The sequence below is a fragment of the Pinus tabuliformis genome, chromosome 1_1, assembly GCF_031772625.1.
Source record: "Pinus tabuliformis cultivar Carrire ecotype Pingquan chromosome 1_1, CPIR1, whole genome shotgun sequence".
Classification (NCBI taxonomy): Eukaryota; Viridiplantae; Streptophyta; class Pinopsida; order Pinales; family Pinaceae; genus Pinus; species Pinus tabuliformis.
In genome coordinates, this window is record NC_142297.1 from 16,839,197 (window position 1) to 16,859,745 (window position 20,549).

Sequence of the window (20,549 nt, forward strand, 5' to 3'; positions counted from 1 at the left end):
TTGTTCCATTTAACGAACAGTTGTTGTTCCCTCTAAGGAACAACTGTTGTTCCTTCTAAGGAACAGCATTTTTGTTTGTATCTTCTTTTTGATGTTCCTTCTAAGGAACAACAGTTTCGTTTGAGTTTGTTTTAATGTTGTTCCCTCTAAGGAACAACAATTTCGTTTGCATATGTTTTTTCGTTGTTCCATCTAAGGAACAGTTGTTGTTCCTTCTAAGGAACGGTTATTGTTCCCTTTAAGAAACAGCAATTTCGCGTCCAATTATTTTTCTTTCTTTTCGTTGTTCCTTATAAGGAACAGTTGTTTTTCCTTTTAAGGAACAGTTGTTGTTCCCTATAAGGAACACCAGTTTCAGTGTGCAGTTTTGTTTCTTTTTATTGTTCCTCTTAAGGAACAGTTGCGGTTCCCTCCTAAGGAACAACACCTTTTTGTGTGTTTTTCTTGTTGTTCCTCCTAAGGAACAACACTCTTTGTGAGAGGTTTTCTTTAGAAAATAAGCATCTTGTGAATATTGTTTCACTCTTTATGATCCTCTAGAGGCAAGAATACAAACATATATGTAAGGATACAAAATTTGAAGGTTACTGGAACAAGAAAAACGAATATTATCATCTTTAATGAGATTGCTTTGTATTGATTAAAAAAGGGAAGGACACAACCATCTATATCACTTTGCTATCCTTATGTTCACTATAAATCAAATTGATTGATTATTTGTACCATGTTGGTTCTTCCCTAACCCCCATAATTCTCTCTGCTCATTATCATTGAATAAGAGTAAGGGCATATTTTCTTCTATTGGTATGTTCAGACTTCTTCCACCATCCCTACTCTTAAGGAGTGTTGAGCCACCCTCTATATATAAATAGGAAGTGCTATCTAAGAAAAAAGGGGGAAAAGAAGAAAAAATATACATATGTTTACTAACAATTCTATGATTTGTCAGATGGAGGATAGGGGGTCTCATCATGAACCAGCCTACCATGATCATAAGGAAGCAGTGAATTGGCATTCCCACTATGGCTACCACACCAGGGATATGATCCAATGGATACATCAAACAAATAAAGTCCTTGGAACAAGAGGTCTCATCACAAGTCGGCATGCCCACCTTTCACTCCTTCCCAGTGAATGGCATTATGATCCATCTCGTCACCAAGCCAGCACAATGGCCTCCATTCTAACATCACAAGGCACTTTCCTAGTTATACATAAAGGATCATGGTTCCAAAGGGTGAAAATGCAACTCTGTCAAGGTTATGAACACCTGTGGGCAATAAAAGCTCTGTTGATGGTATTGGAGTCATATTTTCAATATCAATAGCAATTATAACTCCCTTTTCTTATTCTCTATCTTTACTACAGAGAAGATTATGTTCCTAATTTTTTTAACCTTTATGTGTGAAATATCGTTTAAAAACTCAATCATAACAGTTTAAGTGGAATGATGACCGCAAAGTATCTTGCCCACGTCAGATGTCCTTTCTCCCTTTTTGGATCACTCCATGGCATCTCCATAATTATTCATAATTCTCGTTAAATGCATCGATTTCAGCAACTTGATATTTTTGTGATCTTATCATAAATATATATACCTTGCCATTTTTATCACTCTTGTACATCGCCGCCAGTACGCCATCCCTTCATTTAACCGGTCGAAGGCGACCTATCATTTTAAGGGGGGACGTGGGTGACTCTCAAATCATTCATGCATGTGTGTCAGTCCTTTATTTGGTTATACCAGACTACATGGCATTCCATAATAGCAAGTCTTTAACGGTATCTATGCTGAAAAAGTGTTATCTGATATTAACAACTTGATGTTCCATTGTTGGCTCTATGTATTGCTCTGTTACCTGCGTTAAGATAACACTGTGCAAAATTCAGGCAAAATGGGAGGAATAACAGTGCGCAGGGAGCCATTGATACTAGCTATTTCCGACGCAGCAAGAGATATTCTAGTACAGGCCGGATGGGTTGCATACTTCACATGACTGCGGCAACCCAATGAAGCCATCGTTATCGAATTATTACCAAATTTACACGATGATCATTCTACAATAAGAGGAAGGCAAATTACAGTAACAGATGCAGTAATAGCTGAAGTGTCTGGATTACTTGCAGTCAGACCCATATGGAATCATAAAAAATTGAGGTTACACGACGTTATTGCAGCCTTTCGGGATGAGGGCTAGAACCTGATCGTCAAAGGCAAAGGATTTCAACCTTCATCTCTTGGAGAACCATGGACAGAACTGGCCAGAGTCATTCAAAGCTATATCACATGCGACGGAAGAAAAGATGTAGTAAGGTCGCGCCACCTTAAATTATTAGCAGTTCTAAAACAGAAATGTTCTGTAAACTTGCCTGCATATTTGAATTTCTTATTGCATGACGCTGCTCAAAGCTTAAAAAAATCCTAGCATATAGAGACTGTCGTGAGTCATCATTGTTTAATTAGGCTGATAGTAAGCCACAGCCTTGCCCAGCAGCAAACAAGTTGGGAAGAATTAGTATTTACCATAGAAGGGGGGTTAGCTTTACTTGCTCCTAATCCTGTTCCAAAAAGGAAGAGAACTACCAGCATAGCAAACACTCCACAAAAATGTAGACACTCTTCCAGATTAAGGACAAGCTTGGGAACAGCTGAAAATCCCCAGGGTAGCAGTAGCCAGCCCATAGAACTATCCAGTCCAGAAAATGAACAATATTTGCAGCTGGAAGGACAGGATGACCAAGAGTCAGAACTTGAGGAGGAAACAGAGCATTCTAGTGAAGAGGAGAGGGATGAAACAGAGCTTCCCTTAACACCCAACGCAAGTCCCCCGCGATATTTATTTGATATTGAATTGGCCCAGATTTTGGCCAATATGAGTGAATTTATACAGCCCGAAAGCCCGCTCAACTTTAATGTTGAAGCAGAACAATCAGAAGAAAACTATGTCCACAATAGGAGCATATCAGAAAATATAATTGGTGAAGAAGAAATAGGGGCAGAAGTCACTCAAGAAGAGGTAGACCAAACTAGAAATACACCTCCAGAAGAACCTAGTCGAGTCGATTTAAACACAGAGGATGTGGGCCAAACAGGAGAAACAGAAACCAGTTAGGGTGAAAACACAGCCCTTGGAGAACAAAGCCCAAATGAGTAACCGAGCTCGCTAAGAGCAGAAACAGTTAATGGAATAGTTGTTCCTCCAAAAAAGACGAAAATCAAAATTAAAAGGCTTAAGAGGGAACAGCAGAGGCTGCATAACTTAGTAAAAAGACTTAGGCAAAAGATAAGGACATTAACAAGGGGGGAATTTTCAAGCAGAACCCCGGAAACAATGAATGCAGCCATCCAAACCGAATTTGATGATACAAGGGTTACTGGGACTCAAACTGAGCCCATCTTCACTCAAATTGATAAGGAACAGCATGCAACTGTTGTAGAAGCATCTGCCCAAACAGAGAGTGCACATTTTCGTAACCGAGTTGTTCAAGCGGAGATTGTACCCTCGATAGCATGGCCACCCAGATAGAAAGGTCGACTACCCATAATAAAAATACACAGACTATAAGTATTTAGTCCCATAATAAGGACACACAGACAATAAAGATCCACTCTCATAGCAAGAATATGCAAACAGATATGCAAGCTAAAGATATTATGGCAAGCAGCGACCCTAGTATAGCAGACCTTCAAGAAAATCTAGCACAGGCTCAGCTTACCATAGAACACCTTGAACTAGTAACAGTCCCACAGCAAAAATACCAGGAATTACAAAAGCAGCTTCGATGATTATTGTTACTTTGATGAATGTCTGATTTAGTTTCATTAGAGGATTGAGTTGTCTTTTAATTGAAATTAGAGTTTACTTGCTGCATCCATTTACTCTTGTATTTGAAAGAACTGTACTACAATTTAGAAGCATTACTCTTTGAGTTAAATAGCTGTCACATACTGTGTACACTCTTGAAATAGAAAGACTTGCCCGGATTGATAATTAAGGTGAAGATAATTAGGAGCTAAAAAGACACCTTTTATACCTCAACACTAATGACCCAAAAAATCAGCAGACACTGGATTAGAACAGAGTTGAGGAATCTCAAAACAAAAGAACAGTATAGCATTTTAAATGTGTATTCTCCAAATTACTACAGAGAGAAAGAAAAATGTTGGAAATCAGTTAAAGAAGAAATAGAAGAGAGACAAAGTGGGAACTTAATCTTGGGAGGATACTTAAATCTGATAAGGAATACAGAAGAAAATTTTGGTGGAATCTTCCACAACGATCCGTCAAGAGAAGATCTTGAAGGAATAATAGAAGAACACAAATTAATAGACATTCCACCAAGCAATGGAAAATACACTTGAAACAACAAAAGAATTGGAAAAAACAACATAAAAAGAAAGGTTGGACAGAATTCTTATTCATGAAAGTATAGCAGCTGCCTACACTCTTGTGAAAAGTAAAATTGTTCACAACTCAGCTTCAGATCATAATCCGGTGGTGTTAACCTTGTGAAACTGGAAAATCAAGGACCCCTTCCCTTCAGATATAATTCAATTTGGGACAGTAAGGTATATTTTGACAAACAAATGAAGGAAAGCTAGAAACAAAGTGTCACGGGATCTCCCCAATATGTTTGGGAAACTAAGCTAAAGAACCTAAGGATACACCTAAAAAAATGGGCAAGAGAAAATGATCTCCAGGACAAATCCAGGAAAATCGAATTGCAAAAAAAAATGGATAACCTTTGTAAGGAAAAAGAGAACAAGGAAGAAATCTAGCAAAGATCACATACAAGAAAATGAAATATATCTGGAAATATATAAGCAAAATAGGCAAGAAGAAGAGGAAAGTAGACAGAAATCAAGATGCCTCTGGCTAAAATTCGGAGATAAAAATACAGCCTTCTTTCATAATACAATGAAAATAAGGAGGCCAAAAAATCAGATTGAACAGATTCAAGTAAATGGTCAAAAAATAAAAAATATTTGAAGCAGTAAAAATTGCAACCCATAAACACTTTAAAGAACTCCTCTCAACAAGTGACCAGCAGGAAGCTAATGAAGAACTTTTGCAGCATATAACAAAAAAAATAAGCAACCAGAAAACCAGGGAATTAGACAAAGAAATTACTAAGGAAGAAGTCAGAGAAGCTGTGTGGAATATCCACCCTAATAAGGCACCAGGTCCAGATCGGTTTACAATGGCCTTTTACAGACAACATTGGGAAATTATCAAAAAATATCTAATGAGAATGCTCAAAAATGCTTTCCAAAAAAAAAAATTAAAAATTAAAAAAATTAAAAAAATTAAAAATAAATAAATAAATAATAAAAATAAATTAAAAATAAAAATAAAAATTAGAGGAAATACTAAACCCTCCTTCCTAGCCCTTATTCCCAAAGAACCCAATCCTACAAATTTTAACAGATATAGGCCAATCTCCCTTTGCAACTCGTCTTGTAAGATACTTACCAAAATCTTAGCAAACAGAATGAAAAAATTACTCCTGGAAATAATTTCAGAGAACCAAGGAGGATCTATCCCCAAGAGGCAAATCACAGACGCTGTGATAATTGTATAAGAAGCTATCCACAGTAGTATCCAAATAAAGGAGAGAGGAATGATTGTTAAGGTAGATATGGCTAATGCTTTTGATAGAGTTAACCATAACTTTCTTGCAGCAGCTCTCAAAAGGTTTGGCTTTTCAACAAATTTCATAGAGATTATACAGGCATGCATATCAAATCCTTGGATAGCTCCTCTAATCAATGGTCGGCCCAGTGAATTCTTCCAAAGTACATGAGGGCTGAGGCAAGGTTGTCTGCTTTCTCCATTCTTGTATATCATCATGGTTGAATCGCTGAGTGTTATGCTAGAAAATCAAAGAAAAGAGAAAAAAATAACATGCATCCACATTTCGAGAGGCAAAGGTATAAACCACTCCCTCTTTGCAGATGATACCCTTCTCATAGGTGGGGCATCCTACATTATTGCAAAACGTTTCAAAAAAGTCTTGGATGAATTTCTCCTAGCCTTAGGAGGAACCTTAAACAACTTCAAATGCAGAATTTATTGCTGGAACACCCCAACAACAATAATGCAGTGTATCTCACAAATTCTGGAAATACCCCTATAAATAAATTGGACCCACTTCACTTATCTTGGGCTGCCCTTAGCAAAGGAAGTGGTAAAATCAGAAGTCTGGAATAGGCAAGTGGAGAAAATGAGAGGAAAAATTCAGAACTGGGGAGCAATGTGGATCAACCTGGCAGGAAGAGTGACATTGATTAAAGCACTTCTCGCGGCCTTGCCTATATACCAATATGAAATCATTATGGCTCCGGCAAGTGCCCACAAGAAAATGGAACTGAAAACTAGAAGCTTCCTCTAGCAAGGAGGAAAACAAGATAATAAAAAATTTAGCCTTGTTAAATGGGAGCAAGTTACTATTCCCTATGAAAAAGGAGGTATAGCAATAAGACTGCCAGGACTAATGAACATTGCCCTAGGGACAAAAATTATCTAGAAAATGATAAATGGGAAAGGCCACTGGTGGGAAAAAGTACTAACAATGAAATACTTGAATGGTCATAGAACAAAGCTGCTCACTTATACTATTCCAGACAGGCCATGCACCCAAATCTAGAAATTGGTTAAAAGGATAATTCATCTTATTAGAGATCAAATATCCAAAAATCCAGGGAATGGAAAAATAATTTCTATTTGGGAGGATAGAATAATGGGGAAAAACCCATTCAATCAGCAAAAAAATTTAAGGGGCCTTCAGAGATGGATGGAAGAGAAAAGTTTTAACACACTTTATTCTATTTTGGATTGGGATCAGAATAACTGGGTTAGATGGAAAAAGCTGGCCACTCCACCAAGACTTAAAAGTCAGTGGGAAATTTTAAACGTCCATTTGGCTGGAGCTGCGCCCATCAACATAGAAGAGTGGGATGACTTTGTTTGAGACCCAAATGGAGGGGATTTCACAGTGAAATCGGGGTACAACCTCCTCCAAAAACTTCACAATCAAAATGACTGGAGTCTTTGGAAGGCAGCATGGAATTCAGAGAGTCTGCCCAAAATTAAATTATTCACCTGGACCCTTCTCAAAGGTAAAATTCTTACCTTTTAAAATTTAAAAAAAAAAGGGAATACAAGGGTCTTCAAAATGTTTCATGTGTCAGTAGGAGGAAGAAACTATCCAACACCTCTTCGTTAACTGTATGGTGGCGAGAGAGTGCTGGAAATAGGCAACAAGTCCTTTGGAAATAAACATAAATCCAACAATCCAGTTGACAATTCTTCATAAAAATTGGGATAAAATCTACCCATATACAAAGAAAAAAAAGGCAACAATAAAAAGGTTATGGAAATTTCTCCCTTCAATCCTATGTTGGCAAATTTGGTTAGCCCAAAACTAATGCATTTTCAAAGAACAAAAGCTAAATCTAGGCAAGATCTTAGCAAAAACTTAGATCCAAGTTGCAAAGATAATAAGTACAAATGGAATCTCAAAAATGGACCAGAATAATTCACAACAAGAAGAGAAAGACTGGTACAGTAAAGAAATGCTAGAAACAAAGCAAAACCAATAGTTACAACAAATAATAAAGAACCCCACACAAACAAGAATTGGAAACTAAGATTGGAGGACAAAGAATTTGCAGAATGGATAAAAGCATAAAAGAAACACATTCTCTTTTTTGACGGAGTTGCAAAAAATAGCCTAGGCAAAGCAAGGGTAGGAGGAGTTATACTAGACCCAAATGGACAAAAAATAATAACCTATGAATGGAGCTTGGGAGAAATGACAAACAACAGGGCTGAAGCATACAGCCTTCTCCTAGGCACAAGGCTTTTAAACAAAAACGCATTCAAAAACCCTATAATAATAGGGGACTCTGCTATCATAATAGCTGCTCTGGATGCCAATAGGGACTTCAAAAGCATAGCCATCAATAAAATCTATCAAAGGATCAGAGCAAGTTTTGAAAGTCTGGGAAATATAACCTTAAAGCACGTCCTAAGAAACCAAAATAAGGACGCGGATAGCCATGCCAACAAAGCAATTGATAGACCAGTTGGCATAGTCAAAGAGAACAATGAAGTTTATGAAGAAAGTATCCCTTGACCCCCTCTCCCAGTATAAAGAACGAGAATGTATACCATGATCCACATGTATCAGTGCAGGCTCCTAGGCGACCCGAGACAGTTTGGCAATCAACAACAATAGTTTTCTTCACAACAGAGACCAATAAGATAGGACCAGAAACCACAAATCAATGAAGAAAGGCCACAAAATAAGAGTGTGGAGACTGATGAAGAATCATCGCACAGGTATCATGGGATTCCGTAGATCAATGGTCGAGGTCTGATTTTAGTTGCAGTGGAAGAGGACCTTGGAAATTTCGTCGCAGCCATCGACGATGGTAGATCAACGGCCATAGGGCACTTTCTTGCACGAGAGTTAGACAATAAGAAAAGGCGGGATTGTAAACCAGAATGGTATTTCGGGCAGAGTTTCAACGGTAAGTGGTTTCGGGAGGGAACCACCCGATTCCACTCGCTGATGGACACGTATCATGAGGGCGGTGTGAGATTACCACCTTTTCAGGCAGGTACTCTCCGCGCGATTTACCCACCCGATATTCTTGCCAACCGTTGGATCTATCGTGTGTGGATCGACAGTGTAAGTGGGACGTGCAAGTTGTTTGACGGGTCAGATCTAACGGAGGATTTTCTATGTTGGAGATCGTGTCTTATAAAGGTAAGCTTTGAAGATCGCGCCAAGGCTTCGAAAAAGCAGAAATAATTAATTACCATGTATTGTGTATATGCCGACTTTTCTAGGATAATAGTCTTTGACTTTATCCGCCTCTTCAAAAGTTAAATCATTTTTTGGAGTTCAAGTCATCTTTTTTGAAGTTTATGGATTCTGGGCGGCAAAAGTAGTTGTGGGGACTGCGCTCCCATTTACGCACTAATTTTGAACCTTCCCTCCCTTGATTGTACAAGGAACTAGCTTCCTTTCCCTCTTTTTTACAATATATAAAAAGTAACCGACTGGGTTTAAAAAAAAAAAAACCTCTTACTTCCTTCAATGTTATTAGTCAAATATATATAAACTCATCTCTAACAACAATTATACTACTGCCAATGTAATAAACATCTTCTCCTAACATTTTCTAGATCACCATATGCTTGGGCTTTATACAATATGTGTGTATAGTTTGGTATCGTAACATGTTTTTGGGATTAGGTTTCCAAAGTATTGTTAGATGTTGTTATAATTTCCTAAAAATTTACTTGGATCAATATGTGTCACTATAGCTCAATGTTAGCGCTAGGAATATGATTGATTTATTTTCTTTTTTGGTTGAGGCACATCCTGTATACCTATCTATGCATATATTTACCCCCAATGTTTAACTTCGATGTTATAAGTTTCGAACTCTTACACACTTTAATCACCAAGACCTAGTGCCATACTTTGGTTAACCTTATTATGAAATGGGACGCTAATGAATGACTATGATAGTATTGTTTAAATATATGCACCACAATGGTCATATGGTTTACATCTACGCACTGCACGCCTAATGTTTGTTAATGGGCCTCTGCTTGTCATGCTCAGAGTACAGAACGCGATAGTCCAACACTGCCACGTAGCCCTCTTCACGTGATAAACTGAGGGGTGTTCATGTGATGAGCTTTGGGTTCTTGGTTTGTGTTTGTTGACACCTAATCCGAAACGGATGAGGTGAAGCCGGACAGTCATCTAGAAGATGAACTGATCCGTTTTGTAAATGTATAAATAATAATAGTCTAATGAATAAAATCATCCAGTTGTTTCTTGCGCTCATTAATTTCTGAGCTAACCTGGCCTGACATGGTATCAGAGCCCAGGTCCCAGTCCCGAAATAGCTGTAACTCCTCTGCCAGGTTTCTGCTGCCTCATGAAACCTCTCCTGAGAGACTGCGCATCAGTTTTCTCTGAGAGACTGCGCTCTCTGACTGCCAGAGTCTGCCCATTATTTTTTTTCACAAACGTTTGCCTAACGCATAACCGATACATTCAGGTATGCGCAGGGAGGGGAAACGACAGTCTTTCCATATCCTCATTAATCAGTCGGTTTGTCTTTCCATACCCTAACATGTTATTTGCCTGTGCAAATTGCAAAAGAGCTTTCTTCCTGGAGAACTGGGTTCACGCCTTATTCCTTCTTTGTTTTCTGATTGCATCTGATTTTCCTTTGTTTCTCCACTGGTGAATTAAAGGAACTGCTTTCATTGAGGTTACCCGCATTCATCCAAGATTTCTCACGGTTGGCTCTGCGTATATACATTGTTTCTTTGGGTTTCAAAATTTCCGACTGTCAAGTTCACCGACTAAACGCCTCGATGGACCATACAGATGTAGTGACATGCTCAGTTCGGCACTTGATGTTATGACCCATCCGTCGACTACCAAATCTCTCTCCTTGCTAGTTCCACAGAAGAACAGTCTTGTTCTGTCGGCTACCAAATCTCTCTCCTTGCTAGTTCCACAGAAGAACAGTCTTGTTCCGTCGGCACTGTAGGCCATAGTGGTGCTACCAAACCTCCCGGCGATCCCATGAGCCGTCCCGTCGTCTTATTCACTCAAGTTGCATCATCCTAATTCAGTGCAGCTTCATTCGATTTTGAATGTGCAATCTTCAACTTCGTTTAACAGTCGGAAGAATGGGAGCACAATCGCCCTTTGTAGGTGTCTATTTATGATTTCATAGAAGATCCAAGAGTTCCTTTGCAGCAAGATTGAAAATTTTGCTTCTGGTACACTTTCAAAATAGATTAATAATCTGATACAGCTTTTAAAAACAGAAATATCAGAAATATCGGATTATTTTATGTCAATTTCTTCTGCATTTTTAAGCTTAGATTTTTGAAGATTTCCGTTACGAGCACATTTCCAAGCAGAGCTTCATTGTATTTGAGAAAGCATTCATTTTTTTCCTGTCATTCTGAGTTGCATTACATGTTAATGTGGATGCCGAATTAAAGATCTGGAGCTAAGAAACCAATTGACTAAGAAATTGAGAAGGTCATCTCGGATTTTGGATGGTGCATCATTTATCTATGAAACATTGAAAACTCCTGTAATGTGTGCAGCATTTATATATATGTACATTGTTTATAGGGGTTGAGCCTGTCTACACATCATTTGTTTCAGAGGATTATAGTTTTTTTTTAAGACTTGGAGATGTTGATGAAAGGATTTAAAATCATCAACCTTTGATTTGAATGCCTATGCACAGTTTTGTTCATTCAAAGCAGTTGTAATATTGCACAGTTTTTTTTTTATCATTTGAATGATAATGCTGCTTTGAAAAGTTAAAGCATTAAAGTGATATTGAAGTGAGGAAAGTTTTTTATCAGCAGAGATAAATATCAGAATGCATTCAATCATTTCTATGGTCGGAATAGTTCTCACTGGCAAGGAGAACTATTCTGAATGGTCCCGGATGGTAAAACACACCCTTATCTACAATGAGCTGTGGAAAGGAGTGTGTGTCGGAGAAGAAGACAAAGACCCTGTGCAGCCCACATCAGACAAAGAACTCGCCATTTGGGAAAACAAGAACAGCAAAGCCTTTGCATTAATCGCAGCATCTGTAAATGAGGAAGTAAGTCGTCATATTTCATCCTATTGTTGGAAATAATACTGAGAGGGGGGGTGAATCAGTATTATCAGATCAATAAAACTTTTTCAATGCTCAGAAACATATACGCTACTTCAGTTAAGTGAACCAGCGTGTACACGCTACTGTGTCTAAAGAAACCAGCGTATAACCATAAATCTTATAATTCAGTTAGTTTATCTTCAGTTAAATGCATCAGGACATTTATTCATCATATTAAGAGTAAACAGATGCAGTATAGCAGAACAGATCATCACACAAAAACCACACACATGAACACCATGATATAAGGTGGAAACCCAATGTGGGTGAAAACCACCTGCTGCAAGTCGTCTCTATCTTTCTTTAATAAGAACTTCAGTTTACAATATTTTGTACTGGTGCAGCCTTATACCAGTACGCAGGCTACAACCTGCAGAAGGCTTCAACCTTCTCTCGTTCTCCAAACTTCCTTGGAAGGGAGCTCCAACCCCCTTTGCTCTTGTACTAGCTGAGATACTAGTACGTAGGTGCTGGCCTACAATCTTCTTTCCTTCAGGTACCACTTTTCATCAATTTTCAGACTGGATACTCCTGAAGCACAACATTACAATCTGAAGACCATGATTCATTCACAAATCATAAAACAACCAATACTAGCATCATCAATCTTTGAATCACTGAACCACTGAAACCCTATCAAACCCAGTCACCAGAACACAGAGTAGACTACAGAACTCTGCAATAACAGTCAGATCCAGCTGCAACCCAAAAATCAAGCTCCAAAAGATATACGCTACTATAATGAAGGAAACCCGCGTATACACGCGGTTTTACCGAAGACAACCTGCGTACAGATCTAAAAATAATTTTTCATAACTTGCAACTGTACCAGATTTCAGTTATACCCAGAACATAACATTGCGTCAGTATGCAGATCTAGAAATGCGCATAATCAACCATATAAAGATAGTTCATTTCAAACCATTTGATCCCGATCTCTCCTTAGATCTAGTTCTCCATGAACCGGTGAGATCTCTCCTTAGCTCAGATCAAGCAATACCTCATCAACCAATAACCTGCATACTGGATCTAATACTTCATCAGATATTCAAGATTTTTTTTTTTTTAGATGCACTTGCCTAATGATTTCCTTCTCCTTATATAGCCTTAGGCCTTGTTCAATACCAAGAGCCAAAACCATAGAAATCCAATACCATCATCTTCAAAACTAGGGATCAACACGTCCGTCGAGACACCAAGGTCCAAAACCATAGGCACAACTTCCAAGGAATAACCGTCGTGGACCAAAGATAAGTTTTCCACATACACGCGCTTTTACTGAAGCCAACCTGTGTGTACACGCGACTTGGGCTTGATGAACCTGCGTATATGAATTTTCTCTTCTTCTTATAGTATGATCATCAATTCCTTGCTGCTGACCTTCTGCACTATGATTTGTCATCAGTGTGGTTTTCCATCAAGGACAACACTTGTCTCATAATGCCAACAATCTCCCCCTTTGGACTTGATGGCAACCCCAAGATCCTTAGAATCATTCTCCCCCTTTGTCATCAAGGGCAAAGGGCTGTGTTCCCCCTGAGTACATGCTGGTCTGCTCTGCTGTGCTGAACATGCTCCCCCTGACTGTAGGCAAGATCTGCAAAAGATGTTCTTCAAACGAACCAAGACTTATACATCATAAAGGACCTTCCTATCACCAAAAGACTCAATGCATGCATCCATACTCCCAACCAAGAGGAGATACATGAGAAATATAATAACCAATAACATTACATCATTCATCCATCCCAGGCATAGTGGGGAAATCATAGGCCGTTACATGACCTTGACACTATAAAAGAAATATGACATAGAGACAACAAATCTAGACCAAGACTTCTGAAAGACACCAGTAGTATCTGATAAACATCTTTTATATTAGCAGCCAAGATTTCCTTCTGAGCTCCGTCTCCTGAAATTAAAAATAGTTGTGAACTAGGACCGAAAGCATCTAAATGCCAACAATGCTTTATGAGACTTTAAGCTGCTCCCCCTGAATATGTGCCTGAAGAATTCTGGCTTATCCATCTCAGACCTTCTCCAACCAGAGTCTGCCCTTATTGATCAGAACTCCATATACGCGACTTCTCCTGCACCAAACAGCGTATGTACGTGGATAGAATTTCTACAGCACGCGTACACCATACACGCGACTTTCCCTGCATAAATCGGCGTATATACGCGGATATCCTTTACGAAACTCGCATATACCAACTTTTCTGTAGAACAGACAAGCTTTAACAGCAGGATGAAGCATCCATTACTCCCAGCTTTTGTCTGAGATATTCAAAAGTTTCCCTGGGGAGTGGTTTTGTGAGAATATCAGCAACTTGTTCCTTAGAAGGAACATACTCCAACTTGACCTTCTGTTCAAGCAATTGTTCCCGAAGAAAATGGTACTTGATTGGTATGTGCTTGGTCTTTGAGTGCATGACTGGATTCTTTGAAATGCTGATTGCACTTGTATTATCACATAAGATAGAGACTGGTGAAGTGCAAGTGATTTGAAAATCCTGCAAGGTCTGCATCATCCAAAGAAGTTGTGTGCAACAAGATGCCGCAGCCACATATTCTGCTTCAGCTATAGATAAGGCAATCGAACTCTGTTTCTTGCTGAACCAAGATACTAATCTGGAGCCCATAAAGAATGCACCACCACTTGTGATCTTCCTGTCATCCACGCTTCCGGCCCAATCTGCATCTGTATAAGCATGAAGTGTGAGATCTGTATCTCTAGAATACCATAATCCATAATTTCGTGTCCCTTGAAGATATTTGAAAATTCTCTTCACTACCTGAAGATGAGTCTCCTTTGGATTTGCCTGAAATCTCCCAACTATTCCGACTGCATGCATGATGTCTGGTCGGGTACCTGTCAAATAAAGCAAACTCCCAATCATGGATCTATAAGTTGGTTGATGAACTGCTGTCGATTCATCATTTGCACTGAGGCTGCATCCTGTAACCATGGGTGTACATACTGGCTTTGAATCTTCCATGCCATACTTCTTCAAAATCTGCTTGAGGTACTTCGTTTGAGACAAGAAGATGCCTCCTTCATTTTGTTGGATTTGCAATCCAAGAAAGTATGTCAAGTCTCCAAGTAGTGACATTTCGAATTCTTTCTGCATAACCAAGGCAAAGTTTTGACTCATAGTCTCTTCATTGCTGCCAAAGATAATATCATCTACATAAACAACAAGTATTAGCAATTTGTTGTTTTCAATTTTTATATAGAGATTGCTATCTGCTGATCCTTTTGAAAAGCCTTGTTGGTGAAGATATTTGTCCAATCGATAGTACCAAGCCCTTGGAGCTTGTTTGAGACCATAGAGAGCCTTTTTTAATTTGCATACAAGGTTTGGATCATTCCCAAGTATGAAACCATCTGGCTGCTCAATATATACTTCTTCTTCTAAGTCTCCATTCAGAAAGGCTGATTTCACGTCCATTTGAAATACCTTGAAGTTTTGAGAGCTTGAGAGAGCAAGGAACATTCGAATGGCCTCAAGTCTTGCTACAGGAGCAAAGGTCTCTTCAAAATCTATCCCTTCTTGATGTGCATACCCTTTACAAACAAGTCTGGCCTTGTTTCTAATTACTTCTCCATTTTCATTCAATTTATTCTTGAAGACCCATTTTTTCCCTATGACATTCTTATCTTTTGGTCTAGGAACCAGTTCCCAAGTGTTGTTCTTTTCGATCTGCTCAAGTTCTTCATCCATTGCTTTGACCCAACATTCATCTTTGCATGCCTCTTTCACATTTTGTGGTTCAGTGGAAGAGAGTAATGCCAAATAGCTTGAAGCTTTTGCAATTCTTCTTCTTGTTTGTATTCCTGCTTCTTTCTGCCCCACAATCTGAGATTCTGGATGATTCTTTTGAACATATCTGGATGGAGTCTTTCCTTCTATTCTTGCCTGCTCCTCTGGTTCTTCTTGAGGTTCTTCTTCTTCATCATTCTGCCTTTGAGTGTAGCCTTCATCTTCTTCAATGTCTTCATGATGAACTTGTCTAGGAATATATCCCTTCTCATCAACCACTACATCAATGCTGTCAACAATTCTGCCAAGTCTTTTATTGTAGCACTTGTATGCTTTTCTATATGGAGAATAACCAAGAAGAATGCCTTCATCTGCTCTTGGTTCAAGTTTTCCAAGTTGCTCATCAGTATTCCTAATATAACATTTGCTCTCAAATATTTTGAAGTGCTTCACCGAAGGAGTCTCACCACTCCAGAGCACATGAGGTGTTTGAGTGCTGTTTACTCGGACATTTGTTTTGTTAAGAATAATAACCGCAGCATGTGTAGCTTCACCCCAGAAAGTTGCGGGAGTACCTGATTCATCAAGCATAGCACGAGCCATTTGTTGGATTGTTCTGTTCATTCTTTCCACCACCCCATTTTGCTGAGGAGTTCTAGCTGTAGAGAATTCTCTTCTTATCCCATGTTCTTCACAGAAATCGAAAAAATCGTTTGAGGTAAACTCCCCACCTCTGTCAGATCTGAGGCACTTAATTTTGTGTCCTGATTCATTTTCAACCAAGGCTTTGAAGGATTTGAATTTTTCGAATGCTTCATCTTTGTGCTTCATAAGTCCTAACCAGACAAACCTGGAGAAATCGTCAATGAATAATATCAAGTATTCTTCTCCTCGAGGTGTTCTTTTTCTGAATGGACCACATGTATCTGTATGTACTAGCTCAAGAGGCATGCTAGCTGATCCTTCCTTCTCTGGAAAGTTAGTTCTGGTTTGCTTTCCAAACTGAAAAGATTTGCATATAGTGTTGTCTGGAATTTTGATATCTGGAAGACCACGAACTGCCTGATATTTGCATGCTTTCCTTATTTGTGAAAAGCTTAGATGCCCCAACCTTCGATGCCATAGCCAGTGTTCATCATCCTTGCTCAAATAGCATTGTTGTGGTCCTTCTTCAAATATGTATAGATTATTTGGAGTCCTTCTTCATTTGATCATTGTTTTACCTGTATCAAGATCACGAACACAACATCCATTTGATCTAAATATTACCTCTATTCCTTGATCGCACATCTGACTGACACTCAGAAGATTATGCTTCAATCCATCAACATACAAAACATTTCCAGCTTTGACCTTCTCTTTCAATGGAGCCACACCTTTTCCTTTTATGGCTGCAGAGATATCGTTTCCAAAAGAAACTTTCTTCCCCTTTTCTAATGCGATATATGACTCAAGCTTTTCTTTGTCCCCTGTCATATGCTTCGAACATCCGCTGTCAATGTACCATAGACTTTCTTGACCTTCTGCATAAAAGGCTATCCCACATCTTTCTGGTTGTGGTTCCTTTATTCTCCATGTTCTGACATTTGAGTTTTGCTCCTTCTGAATTGTCTTCCGGAACCTACTCCTGCATTCAGAGTCTTCATGACCAAAGTTATTACAAATAGAGCATTCAACTTCATTTTCAAGAACTGAAAAGTTGTTATAAGTCCTTTTCATAGTTTCAGTCATTCTCCCTTGCTTTTGAGCTTCTCTAGTCATGATTGTCTTGTATGCAACACATTGAGCTGCTTTGTGACCGAAGTTATGGCAAGAAAAGCATTGGCCATTAAAGAAACTTTTGTGATAATCAGATCCATCATCCAACCGATTGTAGCTTCTATTCATTCTTGGAGCAAATTGGGAAGATTTTACCTGTGGCTGATGGTAGCTTCTGTTTGTCCTTAAGGCAGTTTGTCCCCAAATTTCTTGATGGTCCTTATTTGTTCTTGAGGTAAACTGTCCCTGATTTACCTGATGACTTTTATTCGGCCTTTGCTCGCTTCTTCTTGCTGCATCAAGATAACTTTTGGAGGTAGAGGCTTGAGAAGTTTCTCCATTATAGCCCAGACCTGTCTTGTTTAGTGGAGACCGCTGCACATTGATAATCTCATCCAAAGTTTCAGATCCTTTGACAAACTTAAGATTAATAGCTTTTGTTTTCTCAATCTCTTTTCTAAGACCAACAATTTCACCTTCTAGTTTTTCAAGATGTTTTTCCTTTTCATCAATTTGAAATTGTAGAGTATCAATGATCATATTCTTTTCTTCTATACATCTCTTGAGTCTAGTAATTTCATCATAAAGGTTATCCACATCTATAGCATCCATATAATCATCATCTTCAAATGCCATTAACAACTTATATTCATTACCTCGTTCATCTTCATCACTGTTCGATAGACCATCACTATCTTCATGAGTGTAGTAGCTTTTCTTATTTGCACTCTGTTTCTTGTTCCATCTAGCAGGTTCCTTTCCTTTATCCTTATAAGGACATTTTGCAGCATAATGACCTACTCTTCCACAAGCAAAGCATTTAAATGGTAACTTACCTCTGAACCTTCCAGAACCCCTTTGAAGATTTCTGACAAAATTTGATTCTTCTTCCTCTTCTTCTGGGACATGGCTTGCTTCATAATAATCTTCTTTGCCTGATGCCTTGAAAGCAGCTTCTCTTCTGTTTGATGGACCTCCTTTTCTCATTTCATAAGTAGTTAGAATTCCATGTAGCTGAGACATAGTAAGAATTCGTAGATTTTCCTTTTCTTCTATTGCAGATACTTTAGATTCAAACTTGGGGGATAATGATCTTAGAACCTTTTCAACCACTATAGCCTCTTTTATTTCTTCACCCAAATTTTTCATACAATTAACAATCTCATCTACCCGAAGAAAATAGTTAGCCACACTTTCATCATTATACATCTTGAGAGTCTCATACTGAATCCTGAGAGTTTGAAGTTTAGCACGCTTTACCTGTTCAACTCCTTCATAGCTCGTGACAATTTTGTCCCATATCTCTTTTGCGGATTTGTAGTGCATTACCTTCATAAATTCCATTTGGGATATACATCCTAATAGGGTACTGACTGCTTTCGCATTTGTTTCATACTTCTTTTTCTCGGCTGCATCTGTAGGAGTAGCTGAAGGAAAAGCGTAGCCTGTTTCTACAATGTCCCAAACTTCTGTACCAAGAGATTGAAGATAGGCAGTAACTCTTACCTTCCAATAATTGAAGTTTGTCCCATCAAAAACCGGTGGCCTGATTGATGCTTCTCTCTCGTAGTTGCTCATGATGAATGATCTACCTTCAAGCGATCAAGCTTCTCTGAAGGACCTACTCTGATACCAATTGTTGGAAATAATACTGAGAGGGGGGGTGAATCAGTATTATCAGATCAATAAAACTTTTTCAATGCTCAGAAACATATACGCTACTTCAGTTAAGTGAACCAGCGTGTACACGCTACTGTGTCTAAAGAAACCAGCGTATAACCATAAATCTTATAATTCAGTTAGTTTATCTTCAGTTAAATGCATCAGGACATTTATTCATCATATTAAGAGTAAACAGATGCAGTATAGCAGAACAGATCATCACACAAAAACCACACACATGAACACCATGATATAAGGTGGAAACCCAATGTGGGTGAAAACCACCTGCTGCAAGTCGTCTCTATCTTTCTTTAATAAGAACTTCAGTTTACAATATTTTGTACTGGTGCAGCCTTATACCAGTACGCAGGCTACAACCTACAGAAGGCTTCAACCTTCTCTCGTTCTCCAAACTTCCTTGGAAGGGAGCTCCAACCCCCTTTGCTCTTGTACTAGCTGAGATACTAGTACGTAGGTGCTGGCCTACAATCTTCTTTCCTTCAGGTACCACTTTTCATCAATTTTCAGACTGGATACTCCTGAAGCACAACATTACAATCTGAAGACCATGATTCATTCACAAATCATAAAACAACCAATACTAGCATCATCAATCTTTGAATCACTGAACCACTGAAACCCTGTCAAACCCAGTCACCAGAACACAGAGTAGACTACAGAACTCTGCAATAACAGTCAGATCCAGCTGCAACCCAAAAATCAAGCTCCAAAAGATATACGCTACTATAATGAAGGCAACCCGCGTATACACACGGTTTTACCGAAGACAACCTGCGTACAGATCTAAAAATAATTTTTCATAACTTGCAGCTGTACCAGATTTCAGTTATACCCAGAACATAACATTGCGTCAGTATGCAGATCTAGAAATGCGCATAATCAACCATATAAAGATAGTTCATTTCAAACCATTTGATCCTGATCTCTCCTTAGATCTAGTTCTCCATCAACCGGTGAGATCTCTCCTTAGCTCAGATCAAGCAATACCTCATCAACCAATAACCTGCATACTGGATCTAATACTTCATCAGATATTCAAGACTTTTTTTTTTTTAGATGCACTTGCCTAATGATTTCCTTCTCCTTATATAGCCTTAGGCCTTGTTCAATACCAAGAGCCAAAACCATAGAAATCCAATACCATCATCTTCAAAACTAGGGATCAACACGTCCGTCGAGACACCAAGGTCCAAAACCATAGGCACAACTTCCAAGGAATAACCGTCGTGGACCAAAGATAAGTTTTCCACATACACGCGCTTTTACTGAAGCCAACCTGTGTGTACACGCGACTTGGGCTTGATGAACCTGCGTATATGAATTTTCTCTTCTTCTTATAGTCTGATCATCAATTCCTTGCTGCTGACCTTCTGCACTATGATTTGTCATCAGTGTGGTTTGCCATCAAGGACAACACTTGTCTCATAATGCCAACACCTATTCCACTGCCTTTGAAGCTTTACAAAAGCTGAAAGAACTCTATGATACACATTCTGCACTTGAAGTTGTTCAGCTCATGATTAAACTCTTCACTCTTGAACTAAAAAATAATGATCCTCTTACTCTTGCATTTGAAATAAAGTCTATAGTGCATGATATTAAATCCACTAAGG